General features: G+C 36.1%; 2 pseudogenes; one reads left to right on the top strand and one right to left on the bottom strand.

Moving 5' to 3' along the window:
• Positions 1 to 18356, bottom strand: part of LOC104664896 — a 43861-nt pseudogene that overhangs the window by 5657 nt on the left and 19848 nt on the right.
• LOC104664898 lies at positions 15881 to 17261 on the top strand (annotated as a pseudogene).

Below are 18356 nucleotides of genomic sequence, written 5' to 3'. Positions count from 1 at the left end.
CTACCATGTATGTGTATTTGATAATTAATACGTTCTAAAAGATTGAGAAGCTGAACAGAGCTTTTGTTAGCACTTCTGGGCTAGCACGGCAAAAGTGGAACTCAAGGCCTGCTGATAAGAGAGTCCAGTGGGTTGAAATTGTGAAAACCACATTTTAAGAGTTAGGCCAAATTAGAAATAAACAGGATCTCACATCTTCAAATCATCTAGTTCTTGAAGTTGAATTGAGATCATCAGTGATTATTATTGCTACTAACTGCTTGACAGAAGTAGGAATTGACAGAAGCTTGTCAACATTTTATTTGTATAACATTTTTCTATAAAATATCAGTAACACAATAAAAATACTCTAAAAGATAAGGCAATGAAAACCAAGACTAGCCATACACAATATAAACAGAAACATAGGAAATGGAGATAATGTAATTGTCAGATGTTAGTGTAAAAATAACTATGGTCACTATTTTCTAGATAATAAAGGATGAAGTCGGGTTAGATCCTGCTGACTCTGAGTAAGATAAACACACACCTCTCCATATCTCACTGAATTCATCCAAGAAACCTAGATAGATGCACAGGAATTATTATTTGGGAACTCAGAAAATTAAATGTAAGGAAGCAGGTAAAGAAAGAATGGCACAATTTTATGTCCCATTGAAATGGTGATGTGTTTAACGATTTTTTTTCCTACTCTGGTATCCTCTGGCCTGAACTCAGCATAATTTGAAAACTGGAAGTAAACTCTACACTGCAGAGAAAGATCCAGAAGAAATCTACTAGTCTGATTGAAGGAGTGGAAAAATAAATGCTGAAAGCTCAGAAAGAATAAGGAAAATAACCATTTTTATTTATCCTCATTTTTTTCTGTTATCTTGTAATTCTGCCCTGAGGAAATTCCTTAATGGGGATGATGGTAACAGAAAAAGTAGCTGAGAACAGGTTACTCCAGGAGTCAAAATTATTTGTCATTGGGAATTTTTACATACAATAAGAAATTGTAAAGAAGGATCAGAAAAATAAAACACACACACAGACAAAATAACACAAATGGCAAGTTTAGAAAACACTAGCTAGTTCAAAAACCAGTAAGAGGTCAAAAGCAAACAACCTAAATTTAAAATGGAGAAGCAAAAAGGTTAAAACATACAAAAGAGGCCGGGAGTGGTGGCCCATGCCTGTAATTCCAGCACTTTGAGAGGCCGAGGCGGGTGAATCGCCTGAGGTCAGAAGTTCGAGACCAGCCTGGCCAACATGGTGAACCCCATCTCTACTAAAAAAATAGAAAAGTTAGCTGGGCGTGGTGGTGGGCGCCTGTAATCCCAGTTACTCTGGAGGTTGAGGCAGGAGAATTGCTTGAACACAGGAGGCAGAGGTTACAGTGAGCCGAGATCATGCCATTGCACTCCAGCCTCGGTGACAAGTGCTAAACTCCATCTCAAATAAACAAACAGAAGACAACATAAGAAAATTTTGGGAGAATGGTAAAGCCTAATATCAGGTAATTGGAATTCCATTAAGAAAGCGAAGTGACATTTGACGAAATAAAACCTAGCAGATTTTTAAAATAATGATAGATATCAAATATATTTAAGAAGCCTATTACATCTAGGAGACAAAATACAGAGAAGTTATTATAGTAAACCTGGTGAGTAATAAACATGCTTTTAAAAAAAGGTATCTTGTTTTAGAAATAGAAGTTTTAAATAAAATATGTCAAAGATATTACCCCTGTTACAAGACTCAGAATTTCCAAGAGATGTATTGCATGGAATAATAGAGACTCAGAAGGAACTGTAGTGTTTATCTAGTTAATCTCTTATAGAGATAATAATTTAAATCTAAAAATTAGTCAAATCCGTATCACAAATTGAAAACTGGAAGGGGATAGCAGAAGGGATTAAATTTGATAACTGAAGTTGGATCATGGAACGGTATCCAGCCTTCTCAAAATCCTGAAGTGATGGTAGGGGTTGGTTGGGGGGTTTGAGGTTAGATGCAGATAATCCCACTAAGGATGAGGTTCAGTTTGGAGACAAAGTAAAACATTGAGAAAATAACAACATGGATAGTTTTCCTTACAAAGTAGGTTATCATTAGGAAAACCACTTTATCCACTTTTGGAGGAGATTTTTGAACATTGCTTTATACAACATAATCAAATTAAATGTATAACTTTTTAGGGGCAAGAACTCTAAATATTTTCCACATGTGCCATATTATCTTCTTGAATATTCCAGAGATTTTTCTAGCATTAAAATAAAATTTTAAAAAAATTACCAAATCTTCACAAAAATGTTTAATAAAATCATTTTTAAAAGAAAATCTTGAAATCAATCAGAACAGAAGAGATTTTCTTCATAGGAGAAAATACGACACGGATACTGAACTTTTTATCAAAAACAAAACCAGATGACAACTGTCCAAGTTTGGGTTCAACTGAAGCAGACAGTGAAAGAGAGTTTGGTGTGCAGGATATTTACTAAGAATAAACACCTGCATCATGGAAATGAAAGACAGAGTGGGCGGAGGGAGAAATTATGCTGTGATGCTAGCCTAAAAATGCTTCGGCTAACCCCACTGCAATTTGGGAGAATATACGGCCTGTGAGAGTTGTCCTGCCATAATAGCTGGGGCTTTCTGTCCCTTACTGTAATTGTTCATGGAATATGGGCTGCTGGAGGAAAGGAAGGCCCTTAGGTGAAGTGGATCTCTGTAGCTGAATCAACTCTGATGTTTCAAACAGCTAGATGCCGTCTTTTGGCAGCTGAGGTAATGAGTCCTCCTTGAAGTAGGTATTGGTATCTAGCCTTATTTTCCTAACAATATATCCTTGCTCTGCTCAAATTCATTTTTCACATACATTTTGACAGTAGCTTCTTCAGGATTCTGGTTATCCTCTGTTCCTGGAGGAATCTTTGAAGAGCAGTAGTAGATGCAACCAGTGTTGGGTTCCTAACCTGTATGTTAAGGGATATGATACTGACAAAGATAAAAAGGAAGGTTTTGAAACTGTCAACCTAGTTAACGTAATAAAAACAATGTAACAAAGTTGACAACTCTTGCAGTCTATCCGTATTGTACCTTTGGGTAGATGGTGAAACTTGTTGCCTTGCCCTCACAGATCAAAAAGATGTAGTGGTGGGGGTATTGATAGTTTTTTTTATTTTTTTGAGACGGAGTCTTGCTTTATCATCCAGGCTGAAGTACAGTGGCCGGATCTCAGCTCACTGCAAGCTCCGCCTCCTGGGTTTACGCCATTCTCCTGCCTCAGCCTCCCGAGTAGCTGGGACTACAGGCGCCCGCCACCCTTGCCCGGCTAATTTTTTGTATTTTTTACTAGACACGGGATTTCACCATGTTAGCCAGGATGGTCTCGATCTCCTGACCTTGTGATCTGCCCGTCTCGGCCTCCCAAAGTGCTGGGATTACAGGCTTGAGCCACCACACCCAGCCGGTATTGATCATTTTTAACTCACACTCTAAGCCTTGCAGATTCAGGTGAAGGATGACAGTAAAACCCAACTCACCCAAGTAGTAGGCTCAATTTTAGCTGCCATGCTAGATGCATCAAGAGTCTGAAAGAATTATTAAAAGATTGGAGAAAGTGCTCTGTGGTAGAGACAATGGATGGATGTAAAACAAAACCTGAAGATTTTTGTATCCCATGTTAATGCCTACCAAAGAATACCCATGAAGAGACACGAATCCACCAAGTAGACATAATGAATCAGCCAGTTTACATCAGCCAGCCTCAGTGAACAGCTACACCAATGCTGGCATGATGGACATATGAAAAGAATGACCATCAGTAAAGAGAGACTATGTATGGCCCCAGTGGCAGACGGTTGGTGTAGTTATTGCTATCACAAAATATTCAAACTGCCAGCAGTGAAGGCTTGAACTGATCACCCAATATGGCACCATTCCTTGAGGACACCAGTGGACTACACATTGATTACAAATTGATTACATTGGCCTGTTTCCATGTAATTAATTCTGTAATTTGTTCTAATCAGAGGGGAAAGAAAGGCATATTCTAAATATGGGGACTGTCTTTTCTACCTGTGTGGCATGAGGCAGCATCGCTAACTAAGGAAGTATCGAATGTTTGATCTGTAAGAATGTGGTATCACATAACATATTTTAAGAATGACATCTCACTTTAAAACAAAGGGGGTGTGGGAGTGGGACCATATCATGGAACCCACTAGAAATAATCCGTGTCACACCACTCAGAAGCTGTCAGGCTGATATGGTATTGGTGCAGTTCAAGCACCAGCTTTGAGATTATATTCTACAGGGATGGACTCCCATTCTCCAGAATAAAGAATATGCATCAAGTCAGTGACCCCTAGATGATACTATTGTCACAAGAGAAGAATATTAATATTTTCATCTCAAAGCCAAGTGTGGGAAGATGCAGTGGCCCTACTACCCATCACCCATTGATCCACTGGGAAAATGTTTACTCCTCTTTCCCCAAATTTATAGCTTCTAAGTGGTTAGAAGTCCAGGTGCACATAAGGACACACTGTTGCCATAATCATAGTAGGACTCTCAGTGAATGATAAGATGTAGCAACTGCCATTGCCCTTTGCTTGCTTTTGGCTCAGAGACCAGCAGTCAAGTAAAATAAGTAACCAACCTGGCTGACAGGACTATTTGACAGGGATCTTCACGAGGAGGTACCTATGTTACAGAATGGGGCCAGGGAGAAATTTGTGTAAAATCCTGGTAATCCACTTAGACTTTTTTGGGTTCCCTTGTCCAGTTGTGATGGTAAATGGGCAAGAGAAGCATTCCCAGCCTGAGAATGAAAACATGAAAACAGGAACTCAGAACCTTCAGATATTGGTCTCCAGGAGAGCCACTGCAGCCAGCAGATGTAGCCCTAAAGTAATGTTAATTAAAAAGTGGATGAAAGAAAAATTACTATCAGTTGAGGCTCTGATAGCAACTACAGGCAGTAGGGTCTACAATTTTGAGCCCAGCCACTGGCCCACTTCCTGGTTCCCAGCTTTCTCTGTCCTGCTGCTGCAGGTAGAAGCTAAGCAGCAGTGAATCACAGAAGAGGTTATCTGATTGTCACTCTTGGCTTTACCTGCCTGATAATCACTTACAAGTTTTCATTTTCTTCTTTGAGGATCCAGTGGTGCTTAGTAACTGAAAAATAATGAGACTTGCCCGGTTATTCTTCCCTCTGTGTATCTCAAATGCCAGCTACATCACACATTCTGTTGTATTCCTTTTTCCCAGAATTTTAACAATTGGACTATCACTGGGTCTGTGTTCCACTGAAGACCAGTGACAGATCACTCACTTCTAGGTAGCAGTGAATAATCAAGTTCCAAATTCTTATTTCATCATATGCTTTTGCAAATCAGTTTTGACAGCAACTATCCCAGTTTGGGTTTTCCAGAAAGATGCTGAGACAGAGTTTAGCATGCAGGATATTTATTAGTGAGTAACACATGCAGCATAAAGCAGAAAAGAGGTAGGATTTTGAATGAAAAACCGAAAATTTATCATGAAGATACAACAAAGTCTTGGCTAATCTCATGGAAATCAGTGACCTCTATGATTTAGCCCACGTTGGGCCAATGAATGGGCTGCGTGTTTATATTTCCACTGCGATCCTTGGGTATCAGTCGACTAAAAACAGCACATTTTGAAAAGACAGCTATCTGTACTGGAGGCAAATCATGAAGATACTGACAGCTGGGGAATGTCCGCTGACAACAAAGACAAGTTCTTTCTTGATGGAAGTATGTAGGTGGCACATCAATGTTTCTACCATGACAATAAAGTGATATCCTCAAAGAGCTATAAGAAAATAATGATTAAGCTAGACTTCATAATTTGTTATTTCATAATTCAAAACTGAACGTAAAACAGACATTTTTAGTCATTCAAAAACAAAGAAAACTTGTGATCAGCATATCCACTACAGTTGAGTCTTGAATAACATAGGTTTGAGCTGCATGGGTCTATTTGTATGTGCATTTTTTTCAGTCAAATTCAGTATAGCATATACACAAAATATAGTATTCGTGAACATGCATATACTGAGGGCCGACCCTTTATGAGGGTTCTACAGGGTCAACTGTGAGACTTGAGTGTGTGTGCATTTTGGTATATTCAGGATACTTGGAACCAACTCCCCATGTAAACTGAAGGATGACTATATAGAAAGGATGACTACAAAGAAAATATTTTCTGCAAAAGGAAAATGATGCTATGTATTAGCTTAAAACTGCAGGAAGAAATGAATAAATATTCCTTCTTTTCTTGAGGCTTTAAGTAGGAATCAATTTCCTAGCATTTTATAGTTTGCTTGAATGCTTTAATTTATGCTCCCACCCACCTTTCATTTTCTTTTCTTTTTTTTATTAAGTTCCGGGTACATGTGCAGGATGTGCAGTTTTGTTATAGTTCAACGTGTGCCATGATGGTTTGCTGCACCATCACCTAGGTATTAAGCCCAGCATGCATTAGCTATTTTTCCTAATGCTCTTCCCCCGACCAACTCCATCACACAACATGCCCCAGTGTGTGTTGTTCTGCTCCCTGTGTCCGTGTGTTCTCATTATTTAGCTCCCACTCATAAGTGAAAACACTTGGTGTTTGGTTTTCTGTTCCTGCATTAGTTTGCTGAGGATAATGGCTTCCAGCTCCATCCATGTCCCTGCAAAGGACATGACCTCATTCCTTTTTATGGCTCCTTAGTATTCCATAGTGTATATGTACTACATTTTCTTTATCCAGTCTATCATTGATGGGCATTTGGGTTGATTCCATGTGTTTGCATTTGTGAATAGCAATAACTAGTCTTTTTAAATAATACAAAAATTATTATAATCATACTAGATACCTGTAAAAACCTGTAAAAATGATCAGTGAACTTGAAGACATAGCAATGTTGAACTAAACAAGGTTAAAAAATAAAAAGAGCTCTAAAATAGTTTGCTGTAATATCAAGCAGTTTAATAGTTTTTTGAATATATAGATATATAATTTTAATTTAAAAATTCTAAAGTTATTCCTTCAAAGATAATCACACCATGTCATATGATGGTTAAGTAACTGAAAACCAGATAAGAAAACAAAAAGAAATCAAAAGGAAGGCAAGGAATACTTGCTACCTTCATAGAAGTAAGTTAAGAATGACTAAGAAGACAGCTTTTCTGAAACTATGAATGCCATAAGGGCAATGGAATGATGTCTTCAAGGTGGCAGATAAGAAGCTAAATCTGCAAATCTGGAATTCAGTGAAAAAATAAATGTATTTTCAAACAAGCTAATTAAATTTGTCATCAGCAGATCTATACAGAGGTTTTAAAATTTTTGAAGCAGAAGAAAGTGATAACAAATAGAAACTCAGATCTATGCAAAGCACTGAAAAACAAAATGTTTGTAAATATAAAATAATCTAATGCTCATGTTAAAATATCTTTAAAAGATTATTAACTAAAACAAATAACACCACTACAAACAACAAAATAATATACTGTGATGCTTATAATATTTGAAAAATTAAAATTTGTGGCTATAACAGCACAAAAAGCACAAAAATTGGAGATGGTAAGTGTAAATGTATTGATGTAATTTCCCTCATTTTAAGTATGTTGGTATATTATCATCTGAGGTTATAATGAAATTTTAAGATGTGTGTCATAAGCACTAGAGAAACACTTAAAAATAAAATTATGTATAGTCAATCATTTAATTGTGAATATAAATTGAATTATTTAAAATATCTTCTATCCAACCAAAGATAGAAAGAAGTGAAAGTGAACAGAACCAGATGGGAGAGGATAAAACAGATGCTATAATGCTGGATTTAAATACCCTTGAAAATTGCATTTAATGTAAATAGTCCAGACACTCCAACTAAAAAATGGACCTTGCCAGACCACTCAAAAAACCAAGACTCAGGCCATGTGCAGTGGGTCACACCTGCAATCACAGCATTTTGGGAGGCCGCGGCGGACTGATCACCTGAGGCCAGGAGTTTGAGACCAGCCTGGCCAACATGGTGAAACTGCATCTCTACCTCTACAAAAGTACAAAAATTAGCCAGGCATGATGGCGGGTGCCTGTAATCCCAGATACTGGGGAGGCTGAAGTAGAAGAATCACTTGAACCTGGGAGGCGGAGGTTGCAGTGAGCCAAGATCATGCCATTGCACTCCAGCTTGGGCAACAGAGCGAGGAAAAAAAAATCAAGACTCAGTTACATACTGTGTATAAGAAACTCACTTTAAATATAAAAAACCAGTAGGTTAAATAAAAGAGTAATAGAGATATACTATGAAAACACTAACCATAACTAGTACAGTGGCTGTATTTAAGACAAAGTAGATTTTACACAGGTAAATGTGTGCTGGAGGGTTGTACAGATTATCACTATCCTTCTCACTTGATTGTTTTTACTTTCAAAATTTAGGGGAACTTTTAATATCAGCTTTTACTTTTCATAATTCCCTTGTTCCTGAAATGGCAACTGAAACCATGTAGCTGTATTGGTAGTGAGCAACTTAACACTACTTATTACTCCTGTGTTTTGACATTATATAAAACGTATTTACAGAACATAAGGTAAGGCAAAGGTAAGGAAGAATTCTTCTTTTTAGGTTTTCTTATTTCATCCTGAGATACATATAGACAAGACAACTGTCTCGTATACCAAGAAGCCATTGCATTCATGAGTATTTTAAATAATCAAAGGGCAAGAAAAGGATGTGATCAGATAATGTTACCAGTGTGACTTGCAAATTTGTGGATGATCCTGAATTTGAAACAAGAAATAGAGTATCAAAAGACAATGGAAAATTTAATCTGATGTAGAATATGTGAGATCTAGCTAGAGAGCTCAGAAACTTCAGAGGAGGAGGAGCTCACTTATTGCCCTGGAGTGCAGAGAAGACTTCATGGAAGATATAAAATTTAAGATTAGCCTTGCTGCTGAGCAGATTTACCTGTGTGAAGAGAAAGCAAATAGAATTTGGTGCAATGAGAACATGAGAAAAACCAGGGAACCCGAAATAATAGAAAAAGAAACTCCAAATAAATAATTCAGTGTGGCCAGAACATAGATTGGCAATGGGAATCAAAGATAAATTAATAAATGTTTGTCTATGGATAAATAAGGAGATGTCTTAATTATCAAACCAAAGGGGAGGGATTTTTTTCTGTAGTCAGTAGAGAACCACTACAATTTTAGGGTAGGAGGTGGAAGGAAGATGGTTGACGTAATCAGCTTCCACTACTATGAGTTTGTATTTTAAGTAAAAGGTATTTTAACCTCATAACATCTAGTTGTAAAAGATAAAAATTAATTTCAAAAAGACAGTTCTCAACTTTGTCATTCCAATCAAGAATCAAAGAGATTAAAGAAACAATTAAAAAAAAAGTAAATAAAGGTTAAAAAATCAGAATTGTGATTTGACCATTGCCCCAATCAGTTCTGTGACAATAAGTAATTCCATACCCCAAAATTTGCTTTTGTAAATGAGGAAATTAGACACATAATTTGTTAGATTTACTAGATCTATTTTAATACTTAATTCTTAATTTATTGTCTAAAAACACCTTTTTGCTTGACTCTGACATTTGTGAAAGTTATTCAAATATACATTTGTTATAGTATTATAAGTTTTTAAAAATGGAATATATTCTCAATAGTTTCATTTTTTGGCAAAAAAAAAAAAAAAAAAAAAAAATCCAGCACTAAAGTTAACTAAAAAGGATATATGTTTAATGGCCATTAGACTCTTTTCCTTGATTAGAAGTGAAAACTGAAAATATTTTGAAAATTGGCTTATTCTTTGTTACTTTTTAGAAATTAGGAATGTTTTTACTTCCCTTGAATGCCTGGCTACCTTGTAATATTCAACATTGAATTTCTCATGGCAAAGTACAAAATGCTTTGAAATCTGCTTGTAGAAAGAGATGCCCAGGGGAATCCTTTAATTCTATGTACTGTAGCAGGCCCACATATCTGTTCGTAGAACTGCTTCTCAGCTAAGAAGCCTCATGACCTGAATTGCAAGGACAGTTCACTCCAAGCTCCATGACTCTACAGCTGTCTTTCCTGCCAAATACCTACTTACAATCATCTTTATTTTTGAAGACTTTTGAAGAGTTAAGAAGCCAGTGTTATTTGCTTCACATGCCATCTTCAGTAAGAAGCCATTGTCAGTGCTATCTGAATATTTAAATTTCAGTATAAGACACTGTACATTATATTTTTATCTTAATTTTCCCTTAAAAGAATCAGTGGATGTCTTCTGCCAGCAGAACTCAGTAAAAGGAAGATATGGAGATACATTGAGCAAATCCCTAAATCTCCCAAGTCCTCTGTTTCTTCAAGTGTCAAGTGTGCAGAATGAGTTAGGCATGCCTCCAAGGTACATCCTGTGGAGTTCACAAATTCATTATGAATCTTTATACCTCACTTTGAAAATATACTATAACAATGCTGAATATCATTATTAAATATTCAGAATGATGCTTTTCTCTAAATTTACTGTCATATGCTCAGTTGAATGTTAATAATGTTAACTCTGTGGGATACAATTTCAGTATTCATGGGAATATGCTGGTGAATATGCTGGGCAATGTATTTTCACCTATCAGTGCGATGGTTTCTGACAAAAACTCCCTCTCCAGGTAATGTGAAATGAGATGCTTTAGGCAGCTATTTCTTTTAACAACTCTTCATCTGATATACAACTTGAGAGGAAAGTGTCTGCAATCTGTGTCAAACTCCTTGTCTTCAGGGAGGCCAATCCACCTACATCAAACCTTCATATTCTCAAGTGAGTGGGAAAGGCTGGAAGGGGAGAGGGCTTTGCAGAGAATGAACAAGAAAGTGACATAAATGAGAGAGAGAAGTCAAACATGTCCTAACAGGGTTGGGAAACTCAGACCAAGGAAATGAAATACACATAATATGGGCAATTTATTTTTATATGAAAGAACCCTCAGTATTCTGAATGATTTGAAACTCTGAAGTAAAAACTGGCATTAGGAAGATGCCATACTTTTTAGATAGAAGTGAAGGTGTTAACAGTAATCAAAATGAAGCTACAAAATAGATAAGTGATGAAAATAAATAAGCAAATTTGCATATGAAGACATTACTTATTTGCAAAATTGTTGCTTATGGAACTCTTCAGAATTCAGTGTTTTGAAGACAAGTATTGTTGATTACATATGTAAACAACATTAATTATCCTTGAGGAAAAGTTGCGGCAATTATTTTCCACTGGGCATAGAGGTACATATTTGTAGAGTAATTCCAGATTTATATTAGGATTTACTTGGAAGTTTATGAGTAAGACAGTCAGCTCTATACATAGGTGAAGGATTCAAGAAGTCAAAGGCAGTGGCTCTTGTAAGGTATTTCTCTTAAGCCCTATAGAAACACATTGTTAACTGAACATCAAGTTTAACAATGACTCCTCTGAGTAAAACCCACTGTTCTTTCACATACTGCTATCAAGAGCCACTTAAAAGGTAGTGATTACCCAGATTGGTTCCGTCATTTTGCTTCTTAGAATTTTTGAAAAAGATAATATAAAACAAAATTTTCATAACAACATTATTTATTGTGGTAAATTCTGGATATAGTTATAAGTTTGCAGTAACAGTAAAAAAGGATGTTCTGCAACCCTAAAGGCAACAACTGTGAAGTATGAAGAAATATTGGAGGCAATAATTTTAAAATTTGAAAAAATTATGATTTATATATGTATATACATATGTTTCAAATCTATAATTGCATACATTCAAACATATGGAAAATTTAAAAAGTAAAACTAAATTCTGTTTAGAAATGTGTAAAAATATGGATAAATTATAGATTCTGTGATGCTTTGGAGTTTTAATTCTGATATTTCATGAAAAAAGAAAGGCATTAAAGACCCACTTCACCCATTAGTACACCAAGATAAATTTAATTTTTATTAATCAAGATGGATATGTTGGATTAGAGTAGAAAAGTTAATTACATATCGAGTACCTACTATGTGCCAGACGCAAAAGTGATTTAAACTTATATCTCACTTAACTTTTCCAATGAGTTTAAAAGAGAATTGCTGGTATTCTTTGTTTTAGATAAGAAAGTTAACAGGAGAAGAGCCAAAACAGCCTGTTTAATGTTACAGAGGTGTCAGAATAGATTCAAACTGAAGTCTCTTTTGACCTACATACTTTCCATACTATCCATGTTTTTTTTCCCTCCAGTTATGTGGTATGCCTGGAAATGTAATTTCAGATGGGATCTGCAGAAGGATTCTTGTTAGATGATCAGTTGTGGTGCAAGATGAGATATGGCGCCATCATACTGTGGAGGGAGAAATGATAGGGAAAGGAATGATGCCAAAGGTAAATTTTTACGAACTCAATATATTTATCATTATTTCAAATTTCCTTTTTTTTTTTTTCCTTTTTTCTTTGAGACGGAGTCTCGCTCTGTCGCCCAGGCTGGAGTGCAGTGGCCGGATCTCAGCTCACTGCAAGCTCCGCCTCCCAGGTTTACAGCATTCTCCTGCCTCAGCCTCCCGAGTAGCTGGGACTACAGGCACCACCACCTCGCCCGGCTAGTTTTTTTTTTTGTATTTTTTAGTAGAGATGGGGTTTCAACGTGTTAGCCAGGATGGTCTCAATCTCCTGACCTAGTGATCCACCCGTCTCGGCCTCCCAAAGTGCTGGGATTACAGGCTTGAGCCACCGCGCCTGGCCATTATTTCAAATTTTTAATCCATTGATATGGGATAAAATATTTCTTAGATTATAATCAATTTATGATTTTTTAATGGATTACAATACTTTGAGGGCAAAATCATATCTTCAGACATTGGCACACAAGGCCCTTCAGCTTCCCACTGCTTCCTATTCACTGTTCCCAGTGTCCACCGTGCACTTTCACCACTCAATTCCTTACCTATCTGGACTACCACCGCTCCATGTCACATCTCATTATTTGCCCACAAATGAGCTGTCCTTTCTTCTCCTCCTCTATTTGGGATGTTCAATAAGTATCTGTTGAGTGAATGACTAAATACGATTTCTGTTATCAGCATGAACACGAAATTAATTTAATCTTATGAGCTTGATATTCAGACTAGTGCACATAAATAGATTTGCTTTTATAAACCACATATTTCTTTGCACAAGGCAAAATTATGGTTTACCCACACTTAGCATTCTAATACATTCTTCTCAGCATTCTAATGCATATTTTCTTTGGATAAAAAGAGTATATTTTCAAAATGAAACAAATAATTGTGTAAAATTATTTTATAGCAGTGTTCATTTGCAGACCTGCTTAGGAAATACTTATTAGCTTAACTACCTGCTACCAAGCTGGAATTGTGAGACTATGGCCCTTATCACTGCCTACATACTGACTTGACTTAAACCCTTTCAGAAGTGTAGCTGCTGGTTGTTTCATTAAAATCTAAAGAATTGATGATTTCCTAGTCTTCTTTAAAATTACACCCTGAAAATTCTTACATAGTATGTGATATATAAAGATAATAAAATCAACAATTACAACATAGTCCTATTAAAATTATGCAAACACAGAGAGATATGTATAACTCAGACTGGGATAAGGGCAAGAAGAATGTGGGAAAAAATGCACAAAGCAACAATACATGAATTGAGTTTGTAGTTGGATTAAGAAAAAATATGGCAATCACAACAAAGGGGATTTAAACAAACAAGTGTATATAAACATGAAACACTAACGTGCACTCAGAGACCTTTCCTTTTGTTTAAGCAGCAAGAGAAAACAGAGACCTTTCCGTTGTTTAATTTTACTGGAGCATGGTGTGTGTGTGTGTGTGTGCGTGTATGTGTGTGCAAAGAATGAAGATAGTCTGGGCAAATAAATCAGTGAAGGAACGAGGCATTTGGAAGTGCCTTTTGAAGGCATGAAACTATTTATCTTGTAATAAACAGTTGTGATTTTTCACAAGGGTGTGGCATAATCAAATATGCCCTTTAGATGACAGTCAACAGGCTATGGATGGATAAGAGTATGAGAATTTTGACACTAAAATCAGGAAAATCCGTTAAAAAAAAACATTTTGAACTAATGGAGATGAGATGATGAGATGACTGAGGGGTATGGCACTAGGGATGGAAAAGTTGGGTTACACTGCAGAAGATACTTAATAATCAATAGAGTATGATACAGTTGAAAGAGTGTAGGCCAATCCCCAGTTCAGTCACTTATTAACAATGTAATCTAAACAAATTAATGCAACTTTATGAATCTCAGATAATTTACCTAAAATTGTGCTCATGAAATGAGATATACAAGAATCACAGATCAAGTAACTTGCACAGTTTATGACCACAGATGCTCTGTAAATGATAGCTGTTTGAATTGTTCGTATTCTAAACCCGTAAGATTTGGTCATTTGGAAGTATAAAAGTAGTAGAAATCTAGGATGAGCCTATGTTCTCTGGCCTGTATTAAAAGATGATTATTGAGAATGATGGTTTCCAACTTCATCCATGTCCCTACAAAGGACATGAGCTCATCCTTTTTTATGGCTGCATAGTATTCCATGGTGTACTGTTGTGGGGAGCGGGGAGGGATAGCATTAGGAGACATACCTAATGTAAATGACGAGTTAATGGGTGCAGCACACCAACATGGCACATGTATACACATGTAACAAACCTGCACGTTGTGCACATGTACCCTAGAACATAAAGTATAATAATTTAAAAAAAGATGATTATGGGTCACATTTACTAAAATAAGCAATAAGAGGTAGAAGCAGCATTTTTTGAAAGAAAAAAGTTTATAAAAATATTTCAAATTCTCTTAAGTAAATCAATATTGATATGAAACCATATCTAATCCTTAGGGTTTCTTCACAGCCACCTTTTTACAGCCTTGGTTTACTTTCAGGTAGCAATACGGTGTAGCAACCCAAAATATAAACTCTGGAGTTAAAATGCCTGGGTTCATATCTCAGCTGCTTTGTTTACTATACAAGCTGTGTGATCTTGGTCAAGTGTCTAAACTTCTTTGTGACTCTAATTTCTCATTTGTAAAATGGGAATACTGTAATAATGTGTCCATCTCAGAGAGTGGTCGTGAAAATAAAGGAACATTTTGTAAATTACTTAAACCAGTGTCTCCTTCTTCTAAGAGCTACAAAGTGTAAGATATTTTCTTTTTATTTTGTTTAGTTGTTTGTTACTCCATAAGGAAAGTTTTCTCAATTCCCTTTCTCTTGTTACATCTTTCTCTAATCCTTTTGATTGATTTAAAAAAAAAAAAAAAAAAGCAAAAGCTCAGTCGGGAACTTATAAGTCCCTGACATTAGGTTAACATAACAGGTCAAGAGACATGATTATTTTACAAAGTAAACTAGATCTAACATATGCAGAGTATCATATATTCACTGTGAGGGTATTGTAGCCTCTACACTTGATAAATGAAATTTCATATGCATAGAAAATTTACAAGGTAAATGTTGCTGATATTTAAACTGTCAGAAGCCTCAAAAATAAAACTTTCTATTACAGAAGTTTTTCTTTACTTTATTTAAAATATCTAAAAAAATAAATTTTTATATGCCCAAATCAAAATGTCAGCACATTAACATAGGTCTGTGAATGATATGGGTTAGCAAAGAAGCAACTATATAGATTTTTCAACATCTAAATTATTTCAACTTTGGGTAAGTACAGTTGCATTAGTAAAGGAGTTGTATGTTTTTAAAAATTGTGATAGCTAGTAGTTTTAGAAACTCTATAATTTACTGCTTCATAGAATATAACTTTTAAAGAATACTACCTACTATAGTTTATGTGGAGAAAAAAAAACAGATTTGGAGGTCAATTCGGTAATGTATAGTAAGAGAGTAAATTACTTATTATCGTAAGATTTCTCCTTTTAATTCTAAGCATACTTTTTCTAGACACCTGGGGACAGAATTATAGTTTGCACAGAGCCATGGTTAATGACACCTCTTTGCTCTCAGCCAGAACGTCCAGATTTGGACCAACAGAATAACCTGTAACATATTCCAGAACCCACTGGACCAACAGAATAACCTGTAACATATCCCAAAGCCCAGCTCCTACGTCTTTGGCACAACATTTTTCCCAAATATGTCCATTGAACTGCATGAGGTTCTCTAGAGCATACTTTATAGGTGGAACAAAGTTTAATATTTTAATTATGTATCACAATTACCATTAGGGCAGTTTGAAATGAGAATGTGCACAACTAGAAGCTTCTATTTTTTAGATATTTACAGGAAAAAAGCCAGAAACCTAAAAAATTATATATATATACCTGTGTGCCCTGCTCAGAATAAAAGAATCATAAGACTTTCCTCAAATCTGATTTAGAGAAGAAATCAAACATTACAAATAAAGTCAACCTTTTTCTCCCTTTGTCTATCCCATTGTTTCTCTTCTACCCAGATGGGCTTCTGCAATAAAAAAAAAATCTGTATGGAAACTTCCAAGTCACGTTAATAAATGTAGACATTATGCATACACACACTCAATGTAGTTCATTTCAAAAGCATTATGTGTATGTAAAGTCTATTAGAACATATATAGTTTTTCACTGTTGAATTTTTTTTCATGTCAACAGTGTGTTCTTGAGAACTATTCAAACTGATACATATCTCATTCATTTAAATTGCTATAATGTTGTTTCTTTTAAAAAATCTATGCATCTTCCACAGGAGGCCTACACACCACTGCTTGTGCTGCTGCCGTGTCTCTAGTGATCCCTGAAAAGTTCCAGCATATTTTGCAAGTACTTAACACCAACATCGATGGGCAATGGAAAACAGCCTTTGCCATCACTGCCATTAAGGGTGTGGGCCGAAGATATGCTCATGTGGTGTTGAGGAAAGCAGACACTGACCTCACCAAGAGGGCGGGAGAACTCACTGGGGATGAGGTGGAACATGTGATCACCATTATGCAGAATCCATGTCAGTACAAGATCCCAGACTGGTTCTTGAACAGACAGAAGGATGTAAAGGATGAAAAATATAGCCAGGTCCTAGTCAATGGTCTGGACAACAAGCTCCGTGAAGACCTGGAGCGACTGAAGAAGATTCGGGCCCACAGAGGGCTGAGCCACTTCTGGGGCCTTCGTGTCCCAGGCCAGCACACCAAGACCACTGGCCGCCGTGGCCGCACCATGGGTGTGTCCAAGAAGAAATAAATCTGTAAGCCTTATCTGTTAATAAATAGTTGATATACAAAAAACAAAAAAAATCTATGCGTTACCTACAAAGGACTGACAATTCGGATGACAACAGATTTTTCCTCTGAAACCATAGAGGCCAGAAGAATGCAGCACATGTTTATCAACTACTGAAGGAAAATAACTGTCAAAAATCATTCTTTGTAATGTCTACCCATATTCCATGATTTTATCACATACATGGATATGTTTCTGAATTCTATATCATCTGTCATTTTTTCTGTTTTAATATAGCACAAGTTTAATTATCTAGTTTTAGAAAAAGAGCTGATATCTAGAAATCAATTTCTCCCTCCTTTATGGGGTATTTTGGACACTTATACTTTCACATAACTTTTATAACCAATTTGTTAATTTCTGCCAATGCTTTTTGGAACTTGAACAGTGATCTCTTTAAAAATTAGTGAGTCTTCCTTTGGATGAAAATACCATCTTCCTTTTAATTGAGGATACGTTTTGTGGAATTCAATAATCTTTATTTTTAAAGAGCTTTTATACTTATTTATTTAAATTTATTTCTAAAAACCATAAATCTGTTGTTTCTCCAATGAGCCTCAGTTCGTAATTCCTTTCATTATGTGACCATCTCTTACATATTAAATATGATTTCAATATTTTAAGATGTGTATATTTCACACAAAATGAACCCTAGCTGCAAGAAAAGTAGATCACCTACCTCTCCATCAAACAAGCAGGGTTTTATTCTAATACATGGGGAAAAATGAGCAACAACGCACCAATATTCTCTATAGCACCTTCATAAGGATCAAGAAATGTTTGAGGGTTTTTTTACTGTACCGACAATATTAGCCTTAGAAATATAACCCAGTCCTTGGCAAATTGGATAAAGAGTCAAGACCCATCAGTGTGCTGTATTCAGGAGACCCATCTCAAATGCAGAGACACACATAGGCTCAAAATAAAGGGATGGAGGAAGATCTACCAAGCAAATGGAAAACAAAAAAAGAAGGGGGCGCCCAAGATGGCTGAATAGGAACAGCTCCAGCCTCCAGCTCCCAGCGTGAGCAACACAGAAGACGGGTGATTTCTGCATTTTCAACTGAGGTACTGGGTTCATCTCACTGGGGTGT

The sequence above is a fragment of the Rhinopithecus roxellana genome, chromosome 8, assembly GCF_007565055.1.
Source record: "Rhinopithecus roxellana isolate Shanxi Qingling chromosome 8, ASM756505v1, whole genome shotgun sequence".
Classification (NCBI taxonomy): Eukaryota; Metazoa; Chordata; class Mammalia; order Primates; family Cercopithecidae; genus Rhinopithecus; species Rhinopithecus roxellana.
This window is presented reverse-complemented; position numbering and strand designations above follow the sequence as displayed.